At 43.5% G+C, this 25,600-nt stretch overlaps 1 protein-coding gene across 3 annotated transcripts in view; it reads right to left on the reverse strand.

Moving 5' to 3' along the window:
• The window catches only part of CUEDC1 (CUE domain containing 1), an 85,636-nt gene extending 65,902 nt beyond the window's left edge, over positions 1-19,734 (reverse strand). For 2 of the 3 annotated variants that reach the window (XR_015798168.1, XR_015798169.1), the window contains exon 1: positions 19,460-19,734. The gene's annotated coding sequence lies outside the window, so the exon portion shown is untranslated. The remainder of the gene's footprint in view (positions 1-19,459) is intronic. The other variant, XM_088152326.1, reaches the window with a different exon arrangement.
• Between the last annotated feature and the right edge of the window lie 5,866 nt (positions 19,735-25,600).

Here is a 25,600-nt window from a genome sequence, read left to right on the forward strand (position 1 = left end):
TTGTAATTGGCCTGGTGAGACGTCATCTCTAAAATATATACCAAATAACAAACTGGCTGCCATACTTTTCATTAGCTGATTTGGGAGGGGGAATACTTTTCAAGGGCAGCCCATGTAGAGCTTAATGAAGCTGATATAAAGGGAAATTAAAACATGTTAGTCATGGGGTTGTATCAGCCTTCCTTCTCTTTTATTGCTGAAACACAGCTCCCATCATTATAAGCAAGAGTAGAACACAACAGCCACTTCTCCAAATTACAATGTAGTAAAAATAAAAGCCGATACGGCAGGTAAGACAGAGAACGGGATAAAAATGAATCAATGGCGTGAAACAAATGCCTGACAATGAAAAATGTTGCCATAGGACAAAACACGATAAAAAAATGTGCAATTCCCATTCCTGCCCCATATGCCTTCATTGCTTGTTAGTGGCTGAGTATATTTCAGCAAAACCAAACCAACCAGCTAACAGTTTAGCATATTATGAGAATCCAGCTATTATTGTTCAAAAATCCTAATTCATGTATTAATACAGTATGTGAACCCAGATATTTATGGCTTATTCACTTAAGCAAACCATATCTTAATGCAAAATGAATGGCATTTTTATCTTACTCCATACAAGCCCAGGCCTTATCACAATACATCCTCAACATTAAAAGATTTAGTCATGCATTCAATTTTCCTACCATTATTCTTCCCTGTTCTCTCTACTGATCTTTATACTTAAACTGGAGATTAAATTCCCTTTATTGAAATTTAGACTGGAGCAGGATCCTCCCTCTCTGATTTGCAGTAAAGTACAAAACAGGGAGCTCGCTTAAAGTGAATCAGATGATATTTTCCTCTATTTGCTTACTCTTACCACAGGAACTTAGATGGAGAGAACTATTTCATCTGTCAGCTGCAAAATGATCCTTTTAAATAGCACTGCTGGGAAATGAACTGAGATCTTTTGTAAGCTTAAGCTGCAGAGTCTACCTTTTCAAGGACAAACGAAAAAGCACAGCAGAAGTTGCACCTACAAAGCTTAAGTAAGCACACAAAGGACAAAATGACTCAGAAGGAAGAGCCAGCTCAGAAGGTGGACCAGGACTAGTCTCCTAGAGCAGTGTTTCTCAGTCTTGAGAACTTTAAGATGTGTGGGCTTCAACTCCCAGAATTCCCTAGCCAGTCCACACATCTTAAAGTTGCCAAGGTAGGCAACGCTGCCCTAGAATCAGTTGAAGGAATGGTTGGGTAAGCTGGTATGGCAGCCTAGAAGGGACCTTCAAGCTCCACCTGATTTTCCTGCAGCTGGAACTGCACTGGTGGAATAAGAGGGAAAGCAATAGTTGGATTGAGCATGAGGGGCCTACTTCAGGGCAACATTCATTTAGAACAGCATGTTTAGTCCATCTGGCATTAATAAGGTTTCCCATAAAAGGAACAGGCAAATAATAATTACTGCTAGGTTTGGGCAGACTGTATCATTCTGGAATGTTTGGAATATTCCATTCCTCCTCTGATCTGGTTATTTCAACTGGAATGACATATCCATGTCATGCTTCTGGTTCAAGGATTCACTCCCAGAAACCTACAGGGTCACCACCCCTGGAACAGCCAGGCTGCCAAGGTCCAAAGGAGGAATGGACATTTTTGCACATTCCTGATCATTATGTCTTGATATGGTGGGACAGTTCAATAGCTTTAATGACCCCAACGACAAGCCAAAATTTGGGTTTGAGACTTCATATCTTAATCTGATGTATAATACTGATTTAATGCATTATTTACTAGCTATAATTTTTGTAATGATTTCAACTGTGTTAATCGAGCTCTTTTTTTAGCTTAAAATTCAACTGGGACACGTGGATTTTTATTAGAAAATGGATATGAAATATCTTACAATACTATAAGCTTTTAAAGATGTATCAGAATGTTTGTTTTATGATATTTCAGATATGTTGCTTATCTGCCCATATTTTTCTACCTGTACCCAATTTTCTTATCAGCGCCATGTATTTCTAACACTCTTTCAAAATATGTAACAATAAAAATGGCAAAAGTAAGAAAAAGAAATGCTACTGGTGGGAATGGGAGCTCTTATACATCCTTGCAGATCAGATTAAAAGAGGAGAAATTAAGGATAATCCACAGTGGGGTGGGACCAGGTAGGATCCTGCAGCCTTAAGAGATTGAACCCATCTAGGAGAAGGGGTTCCAAAGTCAAAGCCAGAAGACAACAGAATTCACATTTGCACTGTTGCTAAGGAAATTGTACAGACATGGCTGAAAGATTTAGAAATCTTTGGGTGCCATGATGGGACTCCAACATGAGAAGATGTTCCTCTTGATACTACGGAAGATCTTTCATGAGTAGATCTGGAGGTAGCCAGGGCAAAGCCAGAAGAAAGTCTGGTCACTGATGGTGCTGGTATTGAAAGAGGAGAAAGTGTGAGCCAAGGAGAACTTAAAATCATCAAAGCAAAAATTAAGCCCGTTAAATGAGATGTTTTAGGAATATGAGATTTTTTAAGTGGATTGGAATGGGCCACTAAATCAGAGGGTTACTGATCTACTTATTCAGGGCATGAGATCATATGAAGGAGTGGAATCACAATGATGCTCAAAGTGACCACGACTACAGGCAATTCTGCAATGTAAGCTTGCTTGGCTCCCAGCTGATTCTTAAGCCAACATCAGAAAATCCAGTCTGGATTGTAGAGAGTACACAATAGGGCTGGGCTGGTAATCAGTCTGGACAATGGCCACTGCAAGACCTGACTGGTCATGCTTCCCATCCATGCAGAAAAGGCAAGCGTCTACCAGTTCCTGCCTCCTTCCTTTTAGGTCTCCTGTGCCTTACGCTTCCCAGATTTTTGCACACATGGATGCCTTCATCCTCCCCCCCACAATTATCTCCTTTGACATTTATGCAGGCCTTTCCCTCCCCCCTCCTTTGAGCTAATGCTACAATAATCAAAGCAATAAGGAACAGGTTGTTCTTTCACCCTTAAGTAGGTTGCTCTGTACATCCATGGAAACTTTCTAGTAAGGAAGAACTGATCATTCAGCTTCACAGAGACAAAGTAGCAGTGTTCCTCCAATGCCACTTAAAGCCGTTTAAAAAAATAAAGGGAAGGGAAGCTTTGGAGTGCTGTGGGAAAGCAAGGGGAGCAGGCTTCACCCAGCTGGGCAGAAACCACAATGGGAGAGGTAAGGGTTGATGGGAGTGTGAGCTTCTAAGGGTTGAGGATGGCTCATTGGCTTTCATCTCAAATTATCCTACTTTGGACACATGATGTGAAGACCTAGCTCTTTGGAGAAGGCTCTAGTGCTGGGAAAGGTGGAAGGGAGGAGGAGGAGGAGCAGCAACAGCAAGGTGGATGGACTCAGTTACAGTGGCGATGAGTGCACCATTGGAAGACCTGAAACACCCGGTTAGGAACAGATCATCATGGAGACAATCTATCTGTGTGGTTGCAAAGAGTCAACAACTACTTGATGGCACATAGTCAATCAATTCATAGTTGGTACCAGTTATCAGTTATTTTGTTTGGGGAATTTTTGTTCATCCGGTCATTGAATGTCACCCAAAACTGCATTGCTCGAGGTGGGCAGCCATTTAAATGCAATAAATAAATAATAAAGCAAGAGACAGGATAGGTTTTAGGAAGATCATTCTTCAATCATTACCAACCCTGCTTCAAGCAACATGTTTGCAGACTCTACACATGATCTCCACCCGATACACAATACTGGAATCAAGCTAATCCCTTAAGAGGAAACTGAAGATGGAGCAGTACAATCCAGTCAGCTGGAAATGTCTAGGTGCAAACAGTGAAACAGACCATGAATTATTGGGGTCAGGTATATAATTTTATTGAAAAAGCTATTCAGATGCTGGGGTGTATCTATTCCTACAAAGATCAGAATTGTGCAGATGATAGGTTTCCCTGTGATACTCTATGGAAGGATTTGAAGAGGCAGGATGGAAAGAGTATGGACACTTTTGAACCTTGGTGTTGGAGAAGATGCCTGAGAATACCACAGACAGCCAAGAAAACAAGTAAATGGATCATCAAGCAAATCAGTCCAGAGTTTTCAGTCAAGACACAAATGACCAGGTTCAGATTACCATATTTTAGACCAGGGTTCCTCAACCTTGGCCACTTTAAGACGGGTGGACTTCAACTCCCAGAATTCCCCCCAGCCTTGATAAGAGACACCATGAAAAGCAAAGCAGAAAAAAAGATCTGAAAATTTCAAAGGAGAAAAGTTCCAAGATGCTGTCAGAACAAGCTATTATGCTGATCAGGGAAAGACAGAAGATGAAAGACAGAATTCTCTAGCCAGCATGCTTTAAGATGTAGACTTCAACTCCCAGAAATCCCCAGCCAGCATCTTAAAGCATCCTGGCTGGAGAATTCTGGGAGCTGAAGTCCATACCTCTTAAAGCATGCTGGCTGGGGAGTTCTAGGAGTTGTAGTCCATACATCTTAAAGTTGCTGAGGCTGAAAAACAGTGCCTTGGCGACAAGAAAGATGTTTGGTGACTGAAAGCAGACTTTCAACACCAATTGAGAAAGGACAAAGAGATATCAATCAAGAATGACACCAAATAAAATAAAATTACAAACAAAGGCACCTGAGAAATGCTTTCAAGAATACCAGAGAAATGACAGGAAAAAAAAACACAACAAAAGTAGTATGCACGATCCTGGATGAGATCTAATAGAGCCAAAGGGATGAGAAGGTTAAAGGAGGATGGAAAAGCTATACTGCAATCCTTTACAAATGAGGTTGAATAATGGCAGGGACATTTGCAGAAACAGAATATATTCAGGAACTGACTCCATTACAAAGTGAGGGATGAGAGGCAATAAACCAGCTGCCAAACAGAAAAGCACGAGGTGAAATACCCATTGAGCTGTTTAAAGCTGCAGCAGAAGAGGCAATTTACATGCTGACAGTTCTGTGGCCATGTTGAGATGCCTCCTGGCACTCACAAGATGAACAGCTGCTGTCCAAACAAGGAATAGTCATCCTTTTGTCTCAAGCAGGATCCTCCTCAGGAGAGATGCTTGCTTTAGCACATAACCAAAGCGGAGATCCCTCTTCTTCTCCAGGTAGAAAAGTTTTTTCCCCCCTTTTGGAAAGAGTAAGGAGTACGGTTCTCCTCCGCCTCTGATTGCAATTTGCAGGAAGAAGCATTTTCCAGGTAACCCACTGGCAGAGGAGGACCTTCTGTTTCAAGAGAAATCTCTTCCGGAATAACTGGGAAAAAATTAGCTAAGAACTGTACTAAGTTCCAATTCTTTTCTCAGTGTGTTTTAAGTCTAATTATTTGTCTCTGTTGGAGACTGTCTTTATACAAGCTCAATCCTTGGGTGTCTTATGCAACTGGTGCATCTGTACTAAAAAGGAACAAATTAGCATCATCTTGGGTTCTGTGCAGAGCCTTATATTTTCCTATATATTTTTTCTACTGGAAGTGCTTCTAAAACACTGCCTGGAAAACAGTACTAGCGTTTTATCTCCTCTATGACTATTTTTGTGTGATAATATGTAAAGTAAAAAAGGAAATTTTACATGCTCTTTTCCTTTTTTTTTAAATAGAGCTTGATTCTATTCATTTTCTGTGATATTGGTCTACCCCCCCCAAAAAAAAAGGATGACAGGAAGGAGGGGCACATTCCATAATGCAATGTTTCTCAACCTAGGGAACTTTAAGATGTGTGGACCTCAACTCCCAGAATTCCCCAGCCAGCCATGGGAGTTGAGGTCCACACATCTTAAAGTTCCCAAGGTTGAGAAACACTGCCATAATGCTACAGGTACAAGAGGAGGTGCTACATTATTTATTTCCTTATCATTTATTTCTTCTCCTTGTAAGTAAGATACAGAGGAGAACCAGTCTGGTGTAGTGGTAAAGGCACCAAGCTAGAAACCAGGAGACTGTCAGTTCTAGTCCCGTCTTAGGCATGGAGCCAGCTGGGTGACCTTGGACCAGTCCCTCTCTCTCAGCCCCAGGAAAGAGGCCAGGGCAAAACACTTCTGAAATCTTGCCAAGAAAACTGCAGAGACTGGTCCAGACAGTTGCCAGGAGTCAACCCAACTCAAAGGCACACACACAAGATACACAGGCTATGGGAGACACCAGGTGGAGGCAATCCTCTTAGAAGATAGGTGGTGGCAGCAAGAACTACCAAGCTAGGAAGCAGAGATAGGATGTAGAGACCCAAAGGAATTCTGGGAGAGGAGACTTGAGACTTCCAACCTTTCACTCTACTAGCACAACCATGTTGCTATACAGTTGTCAACCATTATGGAACAACGCAGTCCTAACTAGACTGAAAAATGTTGGTGTACAAGCACCAGTTTGATGTAATGATGAAGGTCCTGGACCAGGAACAGAGAGTGTCTGTTCTATCCTTGCCTTAGGGATGAAAGCCAGCTGGGTGACTTTGGGCCAGTTCCTCTTTCTCAGCCCATCCCACAGAGATGTTATTGTGGGAAAAAAGGAGGCAGGAGTATTATGTACCCTGCCTTGAGTTGTACAAAATAAAGACAGGATATCGATTCAATCATTCATAAAATATTTGGAAATAGAGATGGAAGAAGACATACAAATTCCTGAATCATTACACTAGTCCCTCCCACAAGGTAAATTTTGCTCAAGATCTTGCACAGATAAATAGAGACCTTGATGAAAAGAGAAGCGTCAAAGATAAATATTGTGGATATTCTTTATTGCAGTCATTGACCAGAAGTGTCAAATGAACAGGCAAGCTTCAGGAAGGGCAGAAGGAAACAGACAAGATCCGAGAAGGAACATGAAGAAGAATGGAGAAAGCAACAGAATTTAAGAGAGTTTTACTTTTGCTTTAGAAGAGCTCAAAAAAAAAAAAAGGCAAAACTGGAAAGTGAAAGATTGGGGTTAATATTAAATATTAAACAGAGGTAATGTCAGCCAGCATCTTTTGTGGATTCACGGTTGATAGCAAAGAAGTGGATGTGGTAGACAATGTTATTTCCCTGGGCTCCAAAGTATATAAAGAGGGAGGGCATACTGGAGAAGTAGTATTTATTTATTTATATTACATTTAGAAATTTAAATTGTCCAATAATTGAAACTCTCTGGGTGTTTTTCAATAAAACTCAATAAGAAACAATTTGAATAAAAATATATACAATCAAATAAAATACAAAATAGAAACACCGTACAGATTAGGCAGCAGCAAGGGGGCTGTTCAAAATCTAAAACTGATTTAATTGAAATACAATTAAAATAGACATAAAAACCGATTAAAACACCTTGGAAAATTGAAAGATCTTCATCTGGCATCGAAAAGAAGCTAACATGGATGCCAGTCAAGCCTCTTAGGGGAGGGTATTCCAAAGATGAAGAAATATAAAGATTAATCCTTTGTAAAAGTAGAGAAAAGATGAATCCTTGTAGGGAATGACAAACTTAGGCAAGATCATGAAGGATAAGGATCTTTCTAGGATTGCAAAGCCCAGAATATAGGTAGTGCCCCCAAGTTAAGAATGCCCAGGAACGAAGTCTATTGTAGCAAAATATGACTTAAATACACAATGATTTGAGTTAAATACACAATTGTTTGAGTTCGTCACACAATACTACTTATACAGTATCATACAATAATATTGTTCTGGCTTACATACAAATTTGACTTAAGGACAGACCTTGGGAACGGAACTCATTCTGAAACTGGGGGACTCCCTGTAGTCAAAGCAGGATTTTGTTCAGTGGTGATGGGGGGACAAAGACTAGAGGCTAGAGTGGCCCACAAAATGGGGCTATTCCAGCAGTGCGATCTCTGCGCCAACTAGAAAACATAGCAAAATCAAACAGGAGCTGTCAGCTACTGTCAGCCCTTTCAGGTAGACTAGACTAGGAAACCAGAGTTATGAATGCTAATACCACTTTTATGATAAAGTAACAGAATTTTGCAAGTCTGAATGGGCTTCCCCCCTCCCTCCCTCCCTCCATCTTCATGAGAACTAGGGAGGGTCATGTCTGAGACCCTTTCTCAAACTAAATTTCTGCCCTGGACTCAATTTTTTTTTAATCTGACCATTGGCTGTGGCTCTTCCTCCTGCTCCTCAAGGTTATTCCTACTTCCCATTACAGCTACCACGTTGGCTGACCTACAGGCAGGATGGCTGTCCACCATTTAACTGGGAGGCTGACCTACATGAATGGTGGATTGAATTTTGGACAGATTGACTCTGGAATGTAGCCAAACACAATATGTCTGACATATGTAGGTACTATACCTCTTAGTAGAGACTATGATCCATGGAGTCTACTCCATGGGTTTGGCAAAATAAGAGCTAGATGCAGAACTATGAGTAATAAGTAGTGGTGCAGCTGAAGCCTCCAAACAACAGAAGTCCTGCTTTTCCAACCAAGAAAACCAGCAGCTGCTAGGAAACTACTGTGATGGTGCTGAATTCCACCAGATGCCTTGTCCAACAGTTAAGAAAAAAGGGTTCAGCCAGATGAAATATTCTGCTCCATCAAGATTCTACTTTAAAACAAAGCCTCCTCCAAAGTGTGCTTGAATTCATGGATCCATCCATGTCAACACTATAATTTTGGGATCATAAAACTGTAGAGCTGGAAGAGACCACAAGGATCATCTAATCCAATGTTTCTCAAGCTCAGCAACTTTAAGATGTGTGGACTTCAAATCCCAGAATCCCCCAGCCAGCATCCTCTCTGACATGCAGGAAAACCAATTACAGGTCCAGGGTCTTCTTAAAAACCTCCAGAAATGAAGAATGAGGGAGGTCAACTTCCCAGTCTCATCTACTGCTCTGGGATTTCCTGGATCTCCCATCCAAGTACTAATCAAGCCTGATCTTGCTTAGCTTTTTAATCAACATTTCTTTTGATATTACATTGATTTCTTGTCTTGCCTCCAATAAAGTATGCCTGGTTCTCTAAAAACCTACTCCAACACTCAGATTCAGAGGATAGAGAATCTGATACCTCCTGATGTTTGGACTGTAAAATCAAGAGTGTCTTACTATTGGCTATAATGGTTATTGCCAAAGACCTAAAATCCAAAATAACTGGAATGTTCCAGGTTACCTAGTTATTGGTCTGTGCCAGGATTTCTCAACCCTGGCAACTTTAAGATGTGTGGACTTCGACTCCCAGAATTCCCCAGCCAGCATGCTAGTTGGGGAATTCTGGGAGTTGAAGTCTACACATCTTAAAGTTGCCAAGGTTGAGAAACCCTGGTCTGTGCTGACAACTCTCTAGTAATCTCTACTCTCCAAGGTTTTGGGCAGGGATCTACCCCAGCTGCACCGAGAAAAACTGGAATTGAAACATAGACTGTCTTTAAGCTAAAGAGGGACATACCTCAGCTGACTTATCTTCTCGTTTCCTCTCTTTTCTGGTTAACACTATGGATCTATTCACACAACATGCTTAACCAGGTCAGCTAAAGAATTAATAGTTTCACAATGTACCTTTTAACTCTGGTTAGGGCTAGGCTTGTTTTTTCATAGCTTTGCATGATGGAGCTATTTTTGGGTTACTACCCTTGATGAAACCCAGAAAATTGGTTAAATCAGAAACTAGCTCCAGATCAGGGCAGTATTTTGTCCTAATGTAATTTAATATAAGTTGTTGTTGCTGTTGATATTATTATTGTCAGGAATGATCTAGAAAGAACCAGGTAAACGGAAATACTGTATGTTGTATGTGTTTTCTACATGGAAAAAGAAACCAGTAAAAAGAAAGGAGAAACTTCTTAATATTGAAGCAAGGCCGAAGCAAGAAATAATGGGTTCAAAACACAACGCCAAGCAACAACAGCAGGGAGTTCTGAGAAGATCCTTCAGCAACAAGTATTTACTCTGAAATTGTCTTGGCTAATAAAGTGCAAAATTGATTGTAATTTCTACCATTCATTTTGGGGAGAACCTGGCCTGAGATTTATACCACCCAATCACTGTTTATATAAAAACATACTTTCCCAGGGCTTACAGGATAAAAATCCCACCCCTGTTCTTTGTCTTTAATGCTAGGTTTTGTAGATCTTTGGCAGAATAATTCCATTCACGAAGCTGAACGACTCCATAAATGTGATCGAAGGGGCCATCCACGTTACTCTGGTCATTTCAGGGGTCTTCTGTGGAAACATGCACATAGGCACCACTGTACCGAATAGCCATTCCTTCAAAAGGGAGGTGGCCGGCTGCTGCATGCCACGCGCTCACAGAAAACGTGGAGCGGAGAAAAAGTGGACAGGTTCAACGCTACCTACAATGGAGACATGGTTGGTGAAGATGATGGAGTTTGCAAAGATGGCTAAATTAACTTCCTTGGTCAGAGAAAAGACAATATCTGTATTTATGGTGGACTGGAAACCTCTTAGAGACTTTTTGCATGAAACAGGAAAAAAAATGCATTTATGACTTGTGGTTTTGATGATTAGAAAAAAACGGATAACACAGAAAAGTGAGGTTTTTTTGTAATCGTAGAGTAACGGTAATCATATTTATATTTGCTGCAAAGAAAATTGGAAGCTTCTTTCTATAACTCTTTTATTCTTTTTCACTGCACCTTTTTTTCATTTTCCTTTTCTCCTTCTTTCTTTGGTCTATTTTGTATTAGTTTGTGTTCGTTTTTACGTTCTTTTAAAAACTTTTAATAAAATTTATTTAAAAAAAAAAAAGTGGAGCGGAGAGCAGAGCCAGGGCTGTATCTGTCAGCCTTGTGAGGTAGGCCAGACAAGAAGCACACCCAGAAGCACTAGCTTTACAGTAAAGGTTACATTAACAGAATCTTGAAGGTCTGAAAGTACATCTCTCCCCTCTTTGCCTTGACAGTCAAAGAAGACGTTTGCCATACCCGCATTCCTTCTGTGGGCTGAGATCTCTCTTAGCTGACCGTTGTCTAGTCTGAGGCTCTTCCTTCTGTCTCCCAAGGTCATTCCCACTTACCATTACAATATCTGCTTCTTCTCTCAGGTCTACCAGATCACTTTCTTCTTTCTCTTCTTTTACTTTTACAATTCCTTTTCAATGTATTCATGCTCATTTGTTTTATTTAGATTTCTACCTTTTGTTTCATCTGAATTGTATTCACACGTTTTGGGCTTTTTAGTTTCATTTGTCATTTTAAGAAAATTGGTAACATTTTTTTTTTTTTAAAAGTCTGCCAGATCTGGACTGCAAACACCTGGATGGCCCCAGATGGCAGCAAAGTTAGTTTTCTGCATCTCTTTGCTGCCATCTAGGGGTCACTCATATTTTTACTAGCCCTACTGTCTGCCATATCTTCAACCAAAGCCCTGTACTGATGTTGGCTGATGTAATGGGAAGTAAGAATAACCTTGAGGAACAGAAGGAAGAGTCAGGCAATGGTCAGATAAATGAAATCTGAGTCTGGAGCAGAAATGTAATGTGAGAAAGCGTCAAGCCCATTTTTATAAACCAGCAAGATACAATGGTACCTCGGGTCACGAACGCTTCTGTTCACGACCAATTTGGGTCACGAACAGCACTGTTTGCAAAATTTTGCTTCCGTCCGCGAACTCCGCATCGGGTGATGAACAGGATCCGCTGCCATTTTCCCTGCTGTGACACGTGGTCGTGGCTTCCTGTAGGGAGGGGGACTCTCCCTCTAAGCAATAACCGCCTCCCCACCCGCCTTCCTGTCCTCCACGCCAGAAGTCGCCTCGAGCAAGGTTAGCGTTCTCTCTCTTCATACTGCACTGTACTGTATTTTGTTTCATATTTTTATGGTTTTTTAAAAAAAATACATATGGTTCAGAACGGATTAACCGTAATTACATTGAACCTTATGGGAAAATTTGATTCGGGACACGACCAAAATCGGTTGGCGACCAAATTTGGAGGGGTCAGAACGGATTAACCATATTTACATTGAACCTTATGGGAAAATTTGATTCGGGTCGTGACCAATTCGGGTCGCGACCAGAGTCGCGGAACAAATTAAGTTCGTGACCCGAGGTACCACTGTACTTACATTATATGACTGTCTCCAAATTCCAAAGGGCATTAACTCTAGCACGTTGCAATGCTCTTCCTACAGCAGTTTTGGACGGCCGATACAAAAAAGTTCCATATGAGCTGAGACTGTGCCCCTGTGGACAAGGGGCTATTGAAATTACAGCTCATGTCCTGCTATTCTGTACCTTCTGTAAGGATTCACGGACCCATTTTATAACTCCCTATTGGATAAAATGCCTGGGAAATTCTGGTCTTTTTTATGAACAGTTGTTGCTATCTGATCGGTATGATTGTTTCTTTGAACGTAGCTAAATTTTGTTATACTGTCTGTAAAATTAGGCAGACTTTGATTGCCCACTGATGATCCCACCATTAATATTATCATGTTTTGTTTTATTTCATTTTAATGCATCTTTATTTGTATTTGTACAAATTTGTATTTTATTTGTAATTCTGGTCTGTGACCATAATAAAAGATTGATTGATTGATTGATTGATTTGAGAAAGCGTCTAACCTCACAAGCTTGTTGAGAAAATCGTGCACCAGAAGAACTAGGAACACCATCCTGAGCTACTTCAGGGAAGTATAAATCCTCAGAGCAGATGGCAGCCCCTCGCCAAAACGAGCTGATGTGAAAAAAAGCTAAACAAGGTTGGACCAGGTTTATTCTTTAGAAAGGAGACCACCAGGAAATCCTAGAGCAATGGGGAGACCAAGACACTCCAGAAGACACTGGCACACCACTTCTGCACTGTTGCCAAGAAAGCAACATGAGCAGGTTCATAGTCACCAGGCGTTGAACTCAGCTCAAGGGAGACTTTACTTTTACTATTAAAATAAATGTTGCCTTTCTCTTAACGTTAGATGTCACCGTGTAACAACTGTGTAATATATTATTATGTGGCAATTACAGTAATTATCCAACCTGTTGATGACTTTCTTTTCCTGTAAGCGTTCCAAAAGGAACCCTAGCCCACTATTTGACACGCCAACCCTGTTGCCAATAGCAGGAGTTGGTTACACAGACTCACTCCTTCGAGACTGGAACATATCACCTGGTTCGCCCATTTTGGACAGGCTGCATGTTTGCTGGGCAGGGGCCAAAAAACCCGAGAACTTGTAAACACAGTCAAAGTATACAGTTCTCTTGGCCAGCAGTCAATAATCTCGACTTATTAATAGCTTCACCAAAGCTTATGCAGTTCTTACGTCTGGGGGTGGGTACGGTTTAAACTTCCCTCAGATAGATCTGATGGCTCCTCAGATTATGTTCTCAGGTTGGTGGGATGACAGAAGCTTATTCTGCCAGTTTTCCCACACCCCAAACAGAGGGATGAGGAGTACAACTCTACAACTGGGTTCAACCAGCACGGTGAACCAGATAAGATGAAGATATTTACAAAATGTGCTAAGCTTGGTTGGGGTTCACCTTGGTTAGAGTTAGCCAGGGGCAGCTCAAGGGGAGGTCAAAAAGGTCAGGATGGTGGCCACAACCTTGCAATGCACCAGAAGGCTTGGATTGCATGGTTGCTAATGCCCTCTTAGCTTTTTGACTCTCTCCCATGGATGTCGCTAGGGTTAGACTTGGTTTGGGTTAACTTTGGCTAGCTTTTTTTGTGGCCTGGCCTGTTGCACAAAAATAGCCACTATGCATGGGAGGCAGTGGAAGTTCCCGCGCCAACTCAAAAAATGGCTTACCTCAGGTTAAGTGTGTTATTACGCAAATACAGCCCCAAAGAACTTTTCGCAGCTTCGTTCTTTCAAAGAAACCCTAACCCTAAGCACATCAGACAAACACATGAGTGGGTAGAAGTGGGGTATGCAATTAATGGAGGAGGAGAAAGAGGGGGATCAGATAACTGGTTTTATGCCATCCTAGCATATGCTTCCCCAACCTGGTGCCCCCAAGTATTTTAGGACTGTAACTCTTTAGAATTCGTAGCTAGATGGGTTACCAGCATGTTCACCTGAAAGGCAACTTTACCCTCAAAAGTCCATATTAAAATTTGGGAACTCAAACTAGGGCCCCCACTGTATCTTTCTACTTTCTCCCCACCCAGCAGACCCCCCGATTCTCAGAGCCACTGAAGCACAGGGAGGTTGCAAACTGCTTGTACACATTCTCCATTTCAAATCTCTTAAAAAAGAATAACTAGAAGACAGCGTAAGAAGCACCTGTCTTCATCACACGATCGAATGCACCAACCGGGTCCAACTGGATGATCTTCAACTGACGCGGACATGAAGATCACCCAGTTGGACCCGGCTGCTGCGTTCGATCACGTGAAACGGCGTTCGTTGATCCGAAAAGCGGACCCTGCATCTCCAGGAAGACACTAGGAAGAAGAAATCACAACACTATGTATTGCGGGTCATATGTACCCTTGCACTTAGTGGTTTACTCTCAGGAAAGACTACAGGATTACAACTACAGTTTCAGAGCATCCAAAATATACAGAAGAGGTTAGCTCGTTGTCTGGATCCCCAATTTTCAAGAGTTGCACAAATTTAAAATGTAAACCCGCTCTAATCCTTTGAAAAGCCCATGGTTTAGGAAGGTTAGACCTAGCTGTTCAGCTCCTGCAAAGCTTATTTTGCATCTCCTAAAAGCCAATGATGTTGTTCAGTTGCACAACCATTTTAATGGAGATATACTTCGTGCCTCTTGAGTTGAAACAGGTTGGAAAGAAAATGATCTACCGGCTGCGTAAGATGAAAAAGCAGCAGATAGGTAAAACTTCCCCATACCCAAACATACCCAAGTTGATCTGCCCGTCAAAATACGGCTTTGGTGTTTAACTCACCTCTGATTCCCTCATTTCTGTCTGAGCATCTTCATAAGAAAACTTCTCGGTGCCTGTTTGCACCACTTGACCCAATGACCCCAGCACAATAACCTGGGGCCAGACCCCTGAACAGCTGCTGGGGTTTATCCTGGAAAAGCCCCCCTTTTTTTATTTTGAACACTTTAGGGAAAACATCCACAGAGGCCTGATTGGTGTTAGTCTCCTCCAGCTCTTGGGGGTTAATACTTCACCTCTCCCTGTGCACCAGTGAGGAGAAGAAATAAAAAATGGGAAACAGAAACAGAATGACTCGAGAATATTTTTGAGCTGTTCACAAAGGAAGCCTTTCTTTCAGATTCAGATGACATGGTGAGCTATGATTATGGGCTAAAGCAGTGTTTCTCAAACTTGGCAACTTTAAGATGTGTGGACTTCAACTCTCCATGGCTGGCTGGGAAATTCTGGGAGTTGAAGTCCACACATCTTAAAGTTGCCAAGTTTGAGAAACACTGAGCTAAAACCTCGGCCCCCAGCAGGAAACCTACTGTATCCTAACCTGGAAATGGCTGGGGATAAAGACAGCCGGATGATAGAGAGATGAATTTTAACAAAGCAAAATACATTGCATAGTTTTAGAAAGCAGACATCTGTAATCTGCAATTCATCCTGACGCAGCAGGAAACCAGGCTATGTCCGAGAGGGAAGTTCATACCTGGTTTTCACACTCGGTCTGTGTGTTCCCTCCAGACACTGGCATTTCTGGGCCAGACGCTTCACAGTTACAAATCAGTCCTGTGCACGTTGACTCAAAGGCAAATCTGCAAGAATTTATGGGGTTGCAATTCCACAGAATGTGCACGGAATTGCAGCTTGGAATTCATAAATCAGTTACCATTATCAGCTAGTTTACCAGGACTGCAAAAAGCCTAAATCCCATTATTTACCAAAATAATGAGTGCACCTGTTTCATTATTGTCCTGCAATAGTTATTTGGAGACCTTTCTAAATTGCAACATATTCTCTTAAACATGCAGAATTTTGGCAATTTAATTTAGCACTTCAATAAAAACTTAATCCAAGAATAAAACATTAAAGCTTGATGAGATTCTCCTCCTTCTCATATTAATTATGTATAAAAGTTGCTTCCTGCTTTCTATCATTAAACATGACTCAAAGCGTACACAGCAAGTACAATAAAAACAGCAGCTATAAAAAGGATAGAAAAATAGCTGACATCAAAGGTAAGGTATATTATAGGGTATATATTATTATTTAAAGAACTAGTTTACTTTTTTCATTATCAACTAAAGTGATGCCAAGTTAATTCATAGATTAAACATACTATTAGGGTGTCACCTTCAGTAATTAATGTTTTATTTAATTAATTGAAGTGGGGCATCCTCCAGGGGTCAAAAAAATCAAGATGGTGTCTGACCACACCACTGAAGCCCTCTTTTTTTTACACACTTTGCATGTGTAAACCCCTGAATTAAATTCATATTTCTCATCGAATTCATTTTTCCTGAGATAATATCTTTATTCCAACTTACACTGCAATTTCTGAAGGTGCACTGAGAATCTGTTGATCTGTAATAATGACATTGTCTCTGCTAAACTGTTATAAGGAAGAGGAAAACACATTGAATGTGCTGGAATATGTGGTTTTGTGTGTGTGTGTTATATCACATGATTTGCTTCTTTTATAAGTTTCACCAACACAAGCAGAAGGACTAGTCTGCGAAAAGGATGGGCAAGGTAAATAATTAACTAATTACTCAGGATACTTATCTGTGATTACATTAACCATGGTTTAGTTTATTAGCCTAGTTTTCACTTTGCCTTTGCTTGGATCTCCTCCAAAAGTTGGTTGCCCACTCGGTGGCTGTGCAAAAAGGTTTGGGGAACTCGTGTGGTCTTTGATACAAGTCTCTGACTGTCACCCATGGCAAGGATCTTTCAGATCCTGAAACCAAGCAAGCTTATTTTCATGCCTGAGTCTCTCCCGTTTCAACTCAAATGTTCCTACCAGGGTTGACTGCAGGGTATGGCCAAAAAGGTCAAGAGGACAGTTCTGGCAGTGTGATTGAAGCTCGGCTCATTTTTAGGGGTGTCATGATGCACAGAACAGGTAGAACCTCGATCACATCACCACAGCTGCCATTTTGACTTTTTTGGCCATACCCTGCCAACACTCCAATTCCTGCAAGCATGTCACTGATAGCAATATAACCAAAATCAAATCATGGCCCAAAGGTTTCTCAGCAAACTCCTAGTCATCTAACCGAACCAACCAACGACCAATGAAAGAAAAAGGAGGTTATTTTCAGAAACAGGATGTCAGATTACTCCCTGGAAAGATTAGCCACGGGTGCCATTTTTCCAAACAATGGACAACTAAGTGAACTCCAACTGCGATGCAATATTCTGGTTGAAGGAAAGGTTTTTGAGCGGTAAAAAATACACTTTCAAATATATCAGTACAGCTCCAAAACACGTTCGTCCCAACAGCACTACTACATCCAAAAACACCTCTGGATTCTAAATGGCTCCCATGCAGCAAGATTTCAATTGGAGGACTGATCCCTTCATTTAATAGTGGGGATCTGATGAAATTTTAGGGAGGGGCCAATTCTACTCTTTTTTAGGGATCTACTGACTTCAGCCCTTTTGATTGAGCTAAAGTGGACAAGAGTTCAGATGGTGCATTTCCAAAATGAAACCAGACACTAACTTAGATCTGTGTGTGTTCCATTTGATTATTCTTTAGAATCCAACCGTTCCAGATCACAATGGCAACCTTAGACAAAATCCTGAAAGAGAAGGACATCTGAATGACAACCAAGATCAGAACAGTGAAGCAATGGTCTTTCCAGTGAGAGCTGGAAATGGAGAAAGAGGGAGATAAAGTGAGTTATGGGTACCATGAACTGCAAGCAGCTTTCTAGATAAGTTCTGGACCAAATAAAGGCTGATGACTCCCCTCGAGGCAATGATCAGCAAGTAAAAGCTCACATATTTTGTGCTACAAGTAGATTCTGAACTAGACAAAGCAGCCAAGCTTGGCAATGTGGAAGGACGTAGAAGGGAAGACAAACAGATCCAGTAGGCTGATGGGATTGAGAAGATCTCTGGAATGTCCTGAAAGAGCTGCTTAATATTTGTCCTGGGTAGAGATCCAGATTTGAAGGAGAAAAGTTGATCTGGAGCATGTATGGACGTGCCTATCATACCTGTTGGGATCTCACACCTGTTGGTCCCTCCTTAACCCAAACATAGGTTTTCCGGCAGGAGCCCACCAACAGATGCAGCTTCTTTGAAGAGTAGCTGACAGGTGTAACATGGACACCCACACGCATCGCATCACCTTTCCTTCTTCAAATCTGGATCTCAGCACAGCCCTACAAAAGGTTGCATTGATTTAATCGGACACGACCAGGGACAGATCAAGTCGCCAAGAAACAAAATCCAGCTTGAAAGCACCTAATTTACAAATCTGAGATCTCAACCCCGCTAGCCTTCCAGAAAGCCTCAAAGAGTTGGGTTTTTCTTCAGGCACTGGGGCCGGGCTGTTAGCAGAGCCCGACAGGTATGGCTTGATTGGATTCTGGTTTTGAGAGCCCTCAGCTTTGTTGTAATGTTGTTTTATTATTTCTGGTTTTTAGGTTTTGTACTGTGAGCAGTCCCGAGATTGGGATGGCCAGCTCTTTAAATTCTATAAAGAAATAAGCAAAGAAACGTTGCCACCTGATTAATTGGCTGGCTCGTGTTCACTGCCTTCAGTTGAGTCTTCAGCGATATGGGAAGAATCTTACAGGCCTACTTCGCAGGGGTGTTGTAAGGATTATGTAAAACTCGGGTGTTGGGAAAGGGGATTACGCGCGACGGAGGGCGAGAACCGAGGGCAGAAAAGGATTTAGTCGCTGCAGGACTTCTCCCGCGTCCCCCTGAAGTAACCTCTCCGCTGCCAACGGCGCCTTCCTACCCAGGGGCGGAATCGGAGCAGCCGCACGCGAACCCAGCGTGAAACCAGCCCGTCTCTCGGCTCCCCGCTCCGAGCCTGCACCCACCCCTTCCGCCCACTCGCTCGGCCACGCCACGCCACGCCACGCCGCGCCGCGCCTGCCGGCCTCGCTTGCTCCGCGGCTCCGAGCACAGCCCCGGCGCGCCAGGTGCGCTTGCCCACCGCCGGCCTTGCCCTTCAGGTTAGCGCAGGAGCGAGCCCGGCGCCTGCCCGCAGACGCCGCTCCTCGCGCTCCCGAGGTCCGGGCGGCCCAAGCCCCCGCAGACGCCGCCGCCCACCCTCCCGGGAGCGGGGAGGCCAGCGGGGGCTCCGGCCGAGGGCCCGCCGCGCCCGGGAGGGAAGGGCTGGCCCCGAAAGGCCGCTCCAGAGGCGCGCGGGGCGCAGCGGGCGAAAGTGGGGCGGGCGCGCCGCGATCGGCGGCGACGCTGCTCCGGCACGCTCGGAGCGCACAAAGGGAAGCGGCGGGGCGTTATGCCAGCGCCGCTCCGCTCTCCGCAGCTGGATCCCGGGGAGACGAGCGCCGGCGGGGCCCGCTCGGCCAGGCGGAAGAGGCAAGCGGCGGGGATGGGAGGGACGCGCCGGGGGTGCCCAGCTCCCGCGGCCGCGCTGGAGCAGCCCTCCGCCCCCGGCCCGCCAAAGAGCCACCTACGTTAGTTTCCTCAAGTTGGCCCCCTCCTCCTCCTCCTCCTCCGTCCGAAACGCTTTCTGCGGCTGCCGGCGGCGATCCGGTCCTCGAGGACGGGACGGAGGCGGCGGGGGCTGCGCGCTCGGATCGGAGCCCCGTTGCCACCGCACCGGAGCGGAACGTAAGGCCGGGCAGGCTGGGTCTCCCCTCGCCTTTCCCCTCCCTTCTTTTCTCCCAGCCTAGCGGCCGCTGGCTTGAAATGCAGCTAAAACACACCCCACCCCGTGGGAAGGCTGCCTGGCCGCCAGTGACACGGATTGAGGAGGAAGGGAAGGCGGGTGGGAAGCTGCGGAGGCTACGGGCAGGGAAGGGGCGTGTGGGGCTGGCGGAGAGGGCACAGCTCTCGGGCTGGGCTCGGTCGGCTCAGCCGCAATGGGTTGGAAGTGCCATCGAGGTCATCTAGTCCCACCTCTTTCCCCAGGCAGGACCCACTGCTGCAGTGTTTCTCAACCTTGGTCACTTTCAGAGGTGTGGACTTCAACTCCCAGAATTCCCCAGCCAGCCTTGCTGGCTGGGGAATTCAGGGAGTTGAAGTCCACACCTCTGAAAGTGGCCAAGGTTGAGAAACACTGCCCTAGAGGGATCGCTGACAGATGACGATCCAGCTTCTGCCTGAAGACCTCTAACATCCTGGGTCAGGCGACAGACAATCTGAAGGCCAAATCCGAAACTCCATCTTCCGGATTGGTGAAGGTTCTGGGAAGAGCTGCCTTTATTCAAAAAGATGATTTGGCCCACTGAGGTGCTGATGTTTCCTCCGGAGCGCAAAGTGGGACATCGCTCCATTTAACCTCAGATTTCTTTCAGGTAAATTGGGCTGAGTGACTGGGTTGCCCTAAACCACCCACGAACCCACCCACCCCCCTTTTAAAAACTTTTCAAGGTTTTTCTTTTCTGTTTTCGTTTTGCAGGGATGAGCAGGAACAGAGGTCCCTTTTTAGATGTGTGAAATCTTTTGGAGACACGGCCCATGTCATTGTGCTGCTGTTCCCTTCCCCCACGCCCCAAAATGGGCTGGGAATCACTGCCGTGCATTTATTATTTCTTACTTTAATGTCTAAGCTGTGATTTTGGGCAGCTGATGGAGGGCTAAGGCATATAATAGAAAAATCAAATGCCACCATAATAAAAGCAGCTGCACTGGGGCAAGACAACCTGTAAAATGGAGATTGAATGAGTCCTTGCATCGTCCTGGCCCAAAGCCTGTAGGAAGAGCCAGATCCTAACCCTAACCCTATCCTAAATATAAACAGGGTGGGGTCATATGTATCAACGTGGGGGGGGATGCTGTTCACAGGTCAGACACTGCAACAGCTAAGGCACGCCTTCTGGATCCCATGAGATGACATTGCTTTATTGTTGGGGCCACAAGGACACCAACTTTAGGAGCAGGTGCACTACCACCTTCAAGGCAGGAGACATCACATGCTCCCTCCCTTACCACTTCCTGAATCCAACCACCCAACCCCACCTGGCCCCTCAAAGTGGCCAGGAGCAGTATGGATCTAGCCCGCGGGTGGTAGGTCTCATACTATCAAAGACTCACCACTTCCTTGGGTCCCACAAACTCAGCAGAATCCCAGGTTGAAATGCAAAAGATCACCTCACTTGGCTCTGCCCAACTAGAATCTAAATCACAGCAGACATGAGCAATGATCTGCAAGAAACCCACAGGCTTGTCCAGTTGGCCTGCAGGCATCTTGTCCCTTAACAATGTTAGCCTTCCATTTCTGTAGCATAATCATGAAGACAGAACAAGTCTTGCATGTCTGTTCTGAAACAAATCCTAGGTAGGTCAGAAAACCTTGAGTGCCTGGCCACAAGTGTCCCTAGTATTACCATCAGTATTACCATCTATATCAGTGTTTCTCAACCTTGGCAGCTTGAAGATGTGTGGACTTCAACTCCCAGCATAGCTGGCTGGGGAATTCTGGGAGTTGAAGTCCACACATCTTCAAGCTGCCAAGGTTGAGAAACACTGATCTATATCCATCCTTTCTGTCCTCAAAGCAGCTTACAGCAATTAAAAATACAAATGGAAGAACAGTACAATTAAAGTGAGGAGCAACCTTAACATTGATACAACTCAACTCAAAAATCAATTCAGCTAACAAAAGGGGTGAAAGAGATGGGGTTATGCCATTTTCTGACAAACTGGGGAGAAAGGGTCATATCTCTTTTAGGGAAGGTTTTCTATTGCCTGGAAACCGTACAAATGAAGGCTTGCTTTCATATGTAGATAGGAGAAGTTGGGGTAATGCAATCATCAAAAAGGCCTCACTGATCTGTGTAACTTGCTGTTTTTTTAGCAGGAAGAGGTGGTTTCACAGATAGGTAATACTGAACTTGCATACCAAGCCATAAATGGGATTAGAAGAAAAAAAAAGTTAAAATACTTTGGACATTCTTCATTGTTGAACTTGGAAAAATCTTAAGAGTTCCTAGATTTTTTAGAAAAGCAAATTTCTGTTCATTGATACTTTTGTTACATGGAAGATCACACACTTTGGGGAATGTGCATGTTTGCAGCCAAAGGATCCACGTCCCACTTTTTTTCTAATGGATGAGTCAGTATAACCTCACTGCTACTGAGGAATTGGTGGGTGGATTCCTTGGGTGATTCAGATAGCAATTCCCAAAGTTCAAAAGAGACCCAAGTTCCTTACCACACAACAGCTTGTATAAAATACCAAGCCATGATTGCTTGAAACGTTTACTAATTAACTAGCTGAATTTATACAACACGTCAACCTATAATAGGTTGTGTAAACACACACAACCACGTCCTACGAGCATTAAACAGTGGCTCAGGGCAAGAATGTTTTTATCACGTGCTTCATTAATGGCACTTATCTCTGTGTTCATACACTGACCTCAAATCAGCCAACTCATTGTAGCATAGCATAGCATTTTATTTGATTTTTATTTATGGCCTTATAGGCCAAGACCAAACCAGTAGGGTACCTTTCTGTGTGAACTCAGCTAGCGAGGTTAATGCATGCTTTGTTGTGTTGCAAGAACCCAGGAAATTGGGTTGAATAAACCCATGATTTTGTTCAGAGGCATCTGCAGGGGGGTTAAAAAGAATCAGCATGATTGCACCATTTGCTGCAAAACACCCTCTGGAATGTAAGGCAATCAGTAGGATATAAATATATCATTAGCTTGCACCAAAGATCCATTTATCCCAATACTCTTACACATATAGTAAGACTGCAGAAAAAAGATTAAATTCGTTTTGTACCTTGAAGACGTACTGATGATAATTCTCTCAATGGGATGGCACACTCTTGGCAAGCAGAAAGTTCTGGGTTCTAATCCTGAAGTTAGGGCCTGGCTCTCCAGGACTGGCCTGTTCATCTGTATCAAGCAGATTCACTACACCTCAGACCTGCCATTTGGTTCCTCAAGATCATCATGACAGACAGGCAGATTCCCACTCTGGAGCCCCTGCACCATCTTTAGCATAAGAGGGAAAGCAATGCCCATGGAGATCTGCTCTTTTCAATGACTTACCTTCACAGTTTGAGCCATTTTGAAGACAAAAATATTTAGTTCCTTCTAGTTTCTTAACACACGTGCCACATAAAGTCTGTTGGATGTCCAGAGCAGATGCTTGACTTGTTTACTCCCAGGTATAACTGGAAGCCATATAACTAACTTGCTTAACCAGGGCAGTGGATGCATTCGCAGAACCTCTAAACTTGACTGGTGTCAACCCAGTCAATGAGGAAGGGGATTGCTTAGCTTATTGTACAAGCCATTTGTAGGTGTGAACCCAAAAAGTGGGTTAATTCAATAACTAGGGTTCTAACTCTGGACAGTTCAATCTGTAAATAAAGCCAGGGTAGGGGTATCCCACTTCCCGCAATCTAACGCTGTACAGATTTGTTGGAGACTATTGTTCCTATCATGCTTAATCTGATCATGCTGGCTGGTCAGCAATGGGAATTGTAGTCCAACATATTTGGAGTGTACTATTCAAGGATGACTGATACACACTCCAGGTAGCAATTTGTTCTGTGCAGTAGCAGTTAAAAAGCCCAATCTTCCAGGAGTTTCTTACACAAGGGCCTAGAATTTACACAGGGAAGAGTCTTATTTACCTATAGGACTTGCAGTGAAGCTGTGATGTGAAGCATTCCCATTCACAATGTGCATCAGCCATGCCATCTTACAGAATAGCACATCCCTTTTCATCCATTACATGGATGAAAATCCATGTCATCCAGTGAGCATGTAGTTCTCATTGATCAGTTTTGGGAAGTTTACTGTTACCTTTGCCTAATGAAATAGTGAACAATGAAGTCATGAGGGGAATTACATTTATTGCTTCCCAGTTGCAATCCTGAAAAATTCACAGACAGCTATAATAAAAGCTTCAATAGGAATGGATATGCCACGGACACTCAAATGAGAATTGGGTAACCTTCTAGGGGTAAAACCCCAACAGTTGGAGAAAGCACCAAAGAAAAATCTTCATCTGGCAAACACTGAAATCTCTAATTCAGTATTTCCCAACCTCAACAACTTTAAGATGTGTGGACTTTTGTTGTTTGTCCATTGTCGATGAAGACCTCAGAACTATTAGTCACGTTAAAACTAAGTGTGGTGTGTCCAAAGGTGACTGGTCGGGCCAATTCAGGCATGGAATGTTCTGGCAGATGTTGGGCAAACGTGTAGACACTGCAGTTGTTGCACTGATGGCTCTAGATTTGCACAGCTCACACTTTTGTTTCCGCAGTGTGCCTTACTTCATAAGCTTGACAGCCCTTTTGTGGATAAGGCCACAACAGGTAGAGCACTTTTGTGCCGTTTCCCAGGTGGTCGTGTCTATGTCAAGTGACTTCAGGGAGGCCTTTAACGTATCTCTGAAACATTTCTTCTGCCCTCCATGCAAGTGTTTTTCAGCAGAGTTCCCCAAAAAGGAACTGCTGGGGTCTGTGCTTATCCGGTATATGGATGACATGACCTGCCCACTGGGTCTGTGGTCTAATTAGCAGTGTGTGGATTGATATTAAACTTGCTCTACAGAGAACTTGAGTTTCTGGTACTTTACCTAGCCATCTGATGCCTAATATTCTGCAAAGACAAGTCATGTGGAAATGGTTAAGCTGTCTTGCATGCCTTCGATACACAGTCCACGTTTCACAGGCATACAGAAGGATAGGGTGTACCACGGTACAATTTTGTTGCTGCACTAATTCCTCGATGTTCTCACAAAGTGGAGTGCAGTCTACCAAAAGCAGAACTTGCCTTTGCATTCTGTATCAATAATCACTACTCAGGAAAGGGTGCTGCCAAGGTAATTGAACTGGTCCACTACCTGTAGTTTCTGCCTTTTGACTTGTGATTTTGGGTCCTGTGTACGATGCTTGAGGAAGAGGCTGGTGCATAACCTCAGTCTTTTGAATGTTGATGGTGAATCCAAAGTTGTCACGAGCTGTAGAGAATTTGTCCATACTGATTTGCATCTCTGGCTGAGCCAGCATTCAGGGCAGAGTCACTGGCAAAGAAGTCGTCTCTCAGAACGGTTTCCTTCACTTTGGTAATAGCTTGAAATCTCCTCAGGTTGAAGAGCTTCCCATCCACTCTGTACTTGAGGCTGATTCCAGCATCACTGCCCTGAAAGGCATCGTTCACCATGGCATTAAGCATCATGTTGAACAGTGTGGTGCAAGCACACAGCACTGTTTAACACCATTGGTGACTGGGAATGCCTTAGAGGATTCTCCGCCATCCAGCACTCTGGCCATCATGGAACTGGCATACCATCTGAATGAATTTGGCAGGGCAGCTGAACTTTAAGAAGTGTGGACTACAACTCCCAGAATTCCCTAGCCAGCATGAGGTTGAGAAACTCTGCCCTAATTAATGGGAGAATGGGTATGCATGGCAGGCAATCAAAAGAAAAGCCCCTCTCAAGTAAGAAAGTATTGCTCAGATAATCTTTTGAGGGAATATAAGGCTCCCTGGATAATCTGTTTCTTCAGCACCAGCAAGCAGAGGTTTGCTCTGTTAACTGTGGACAGAAAGACCAAGTATTAACTATTACAACTTCAGAGATTAAAATTTAAGGATTAAAAAAAAAAAAAACTAGAACCC

The sequence above is a fragment of the Python bivittatus genome, unplaced genomic scaffold, assembly GCF_059951505.1.
Source record: "Python bivittatus isolate LINGU-HERP-01145 unplaced genomic scaffold, Pbiv_v1 ctg000690_np1212, whole genome shotgun sequence".
NCBI classification, from domain to species: domain Eukaryota; kingdom Metazoa; phylum Chordata; class Lepidosauria; order Squamata; family Pythonidae; genus Python; species Python bivittatus.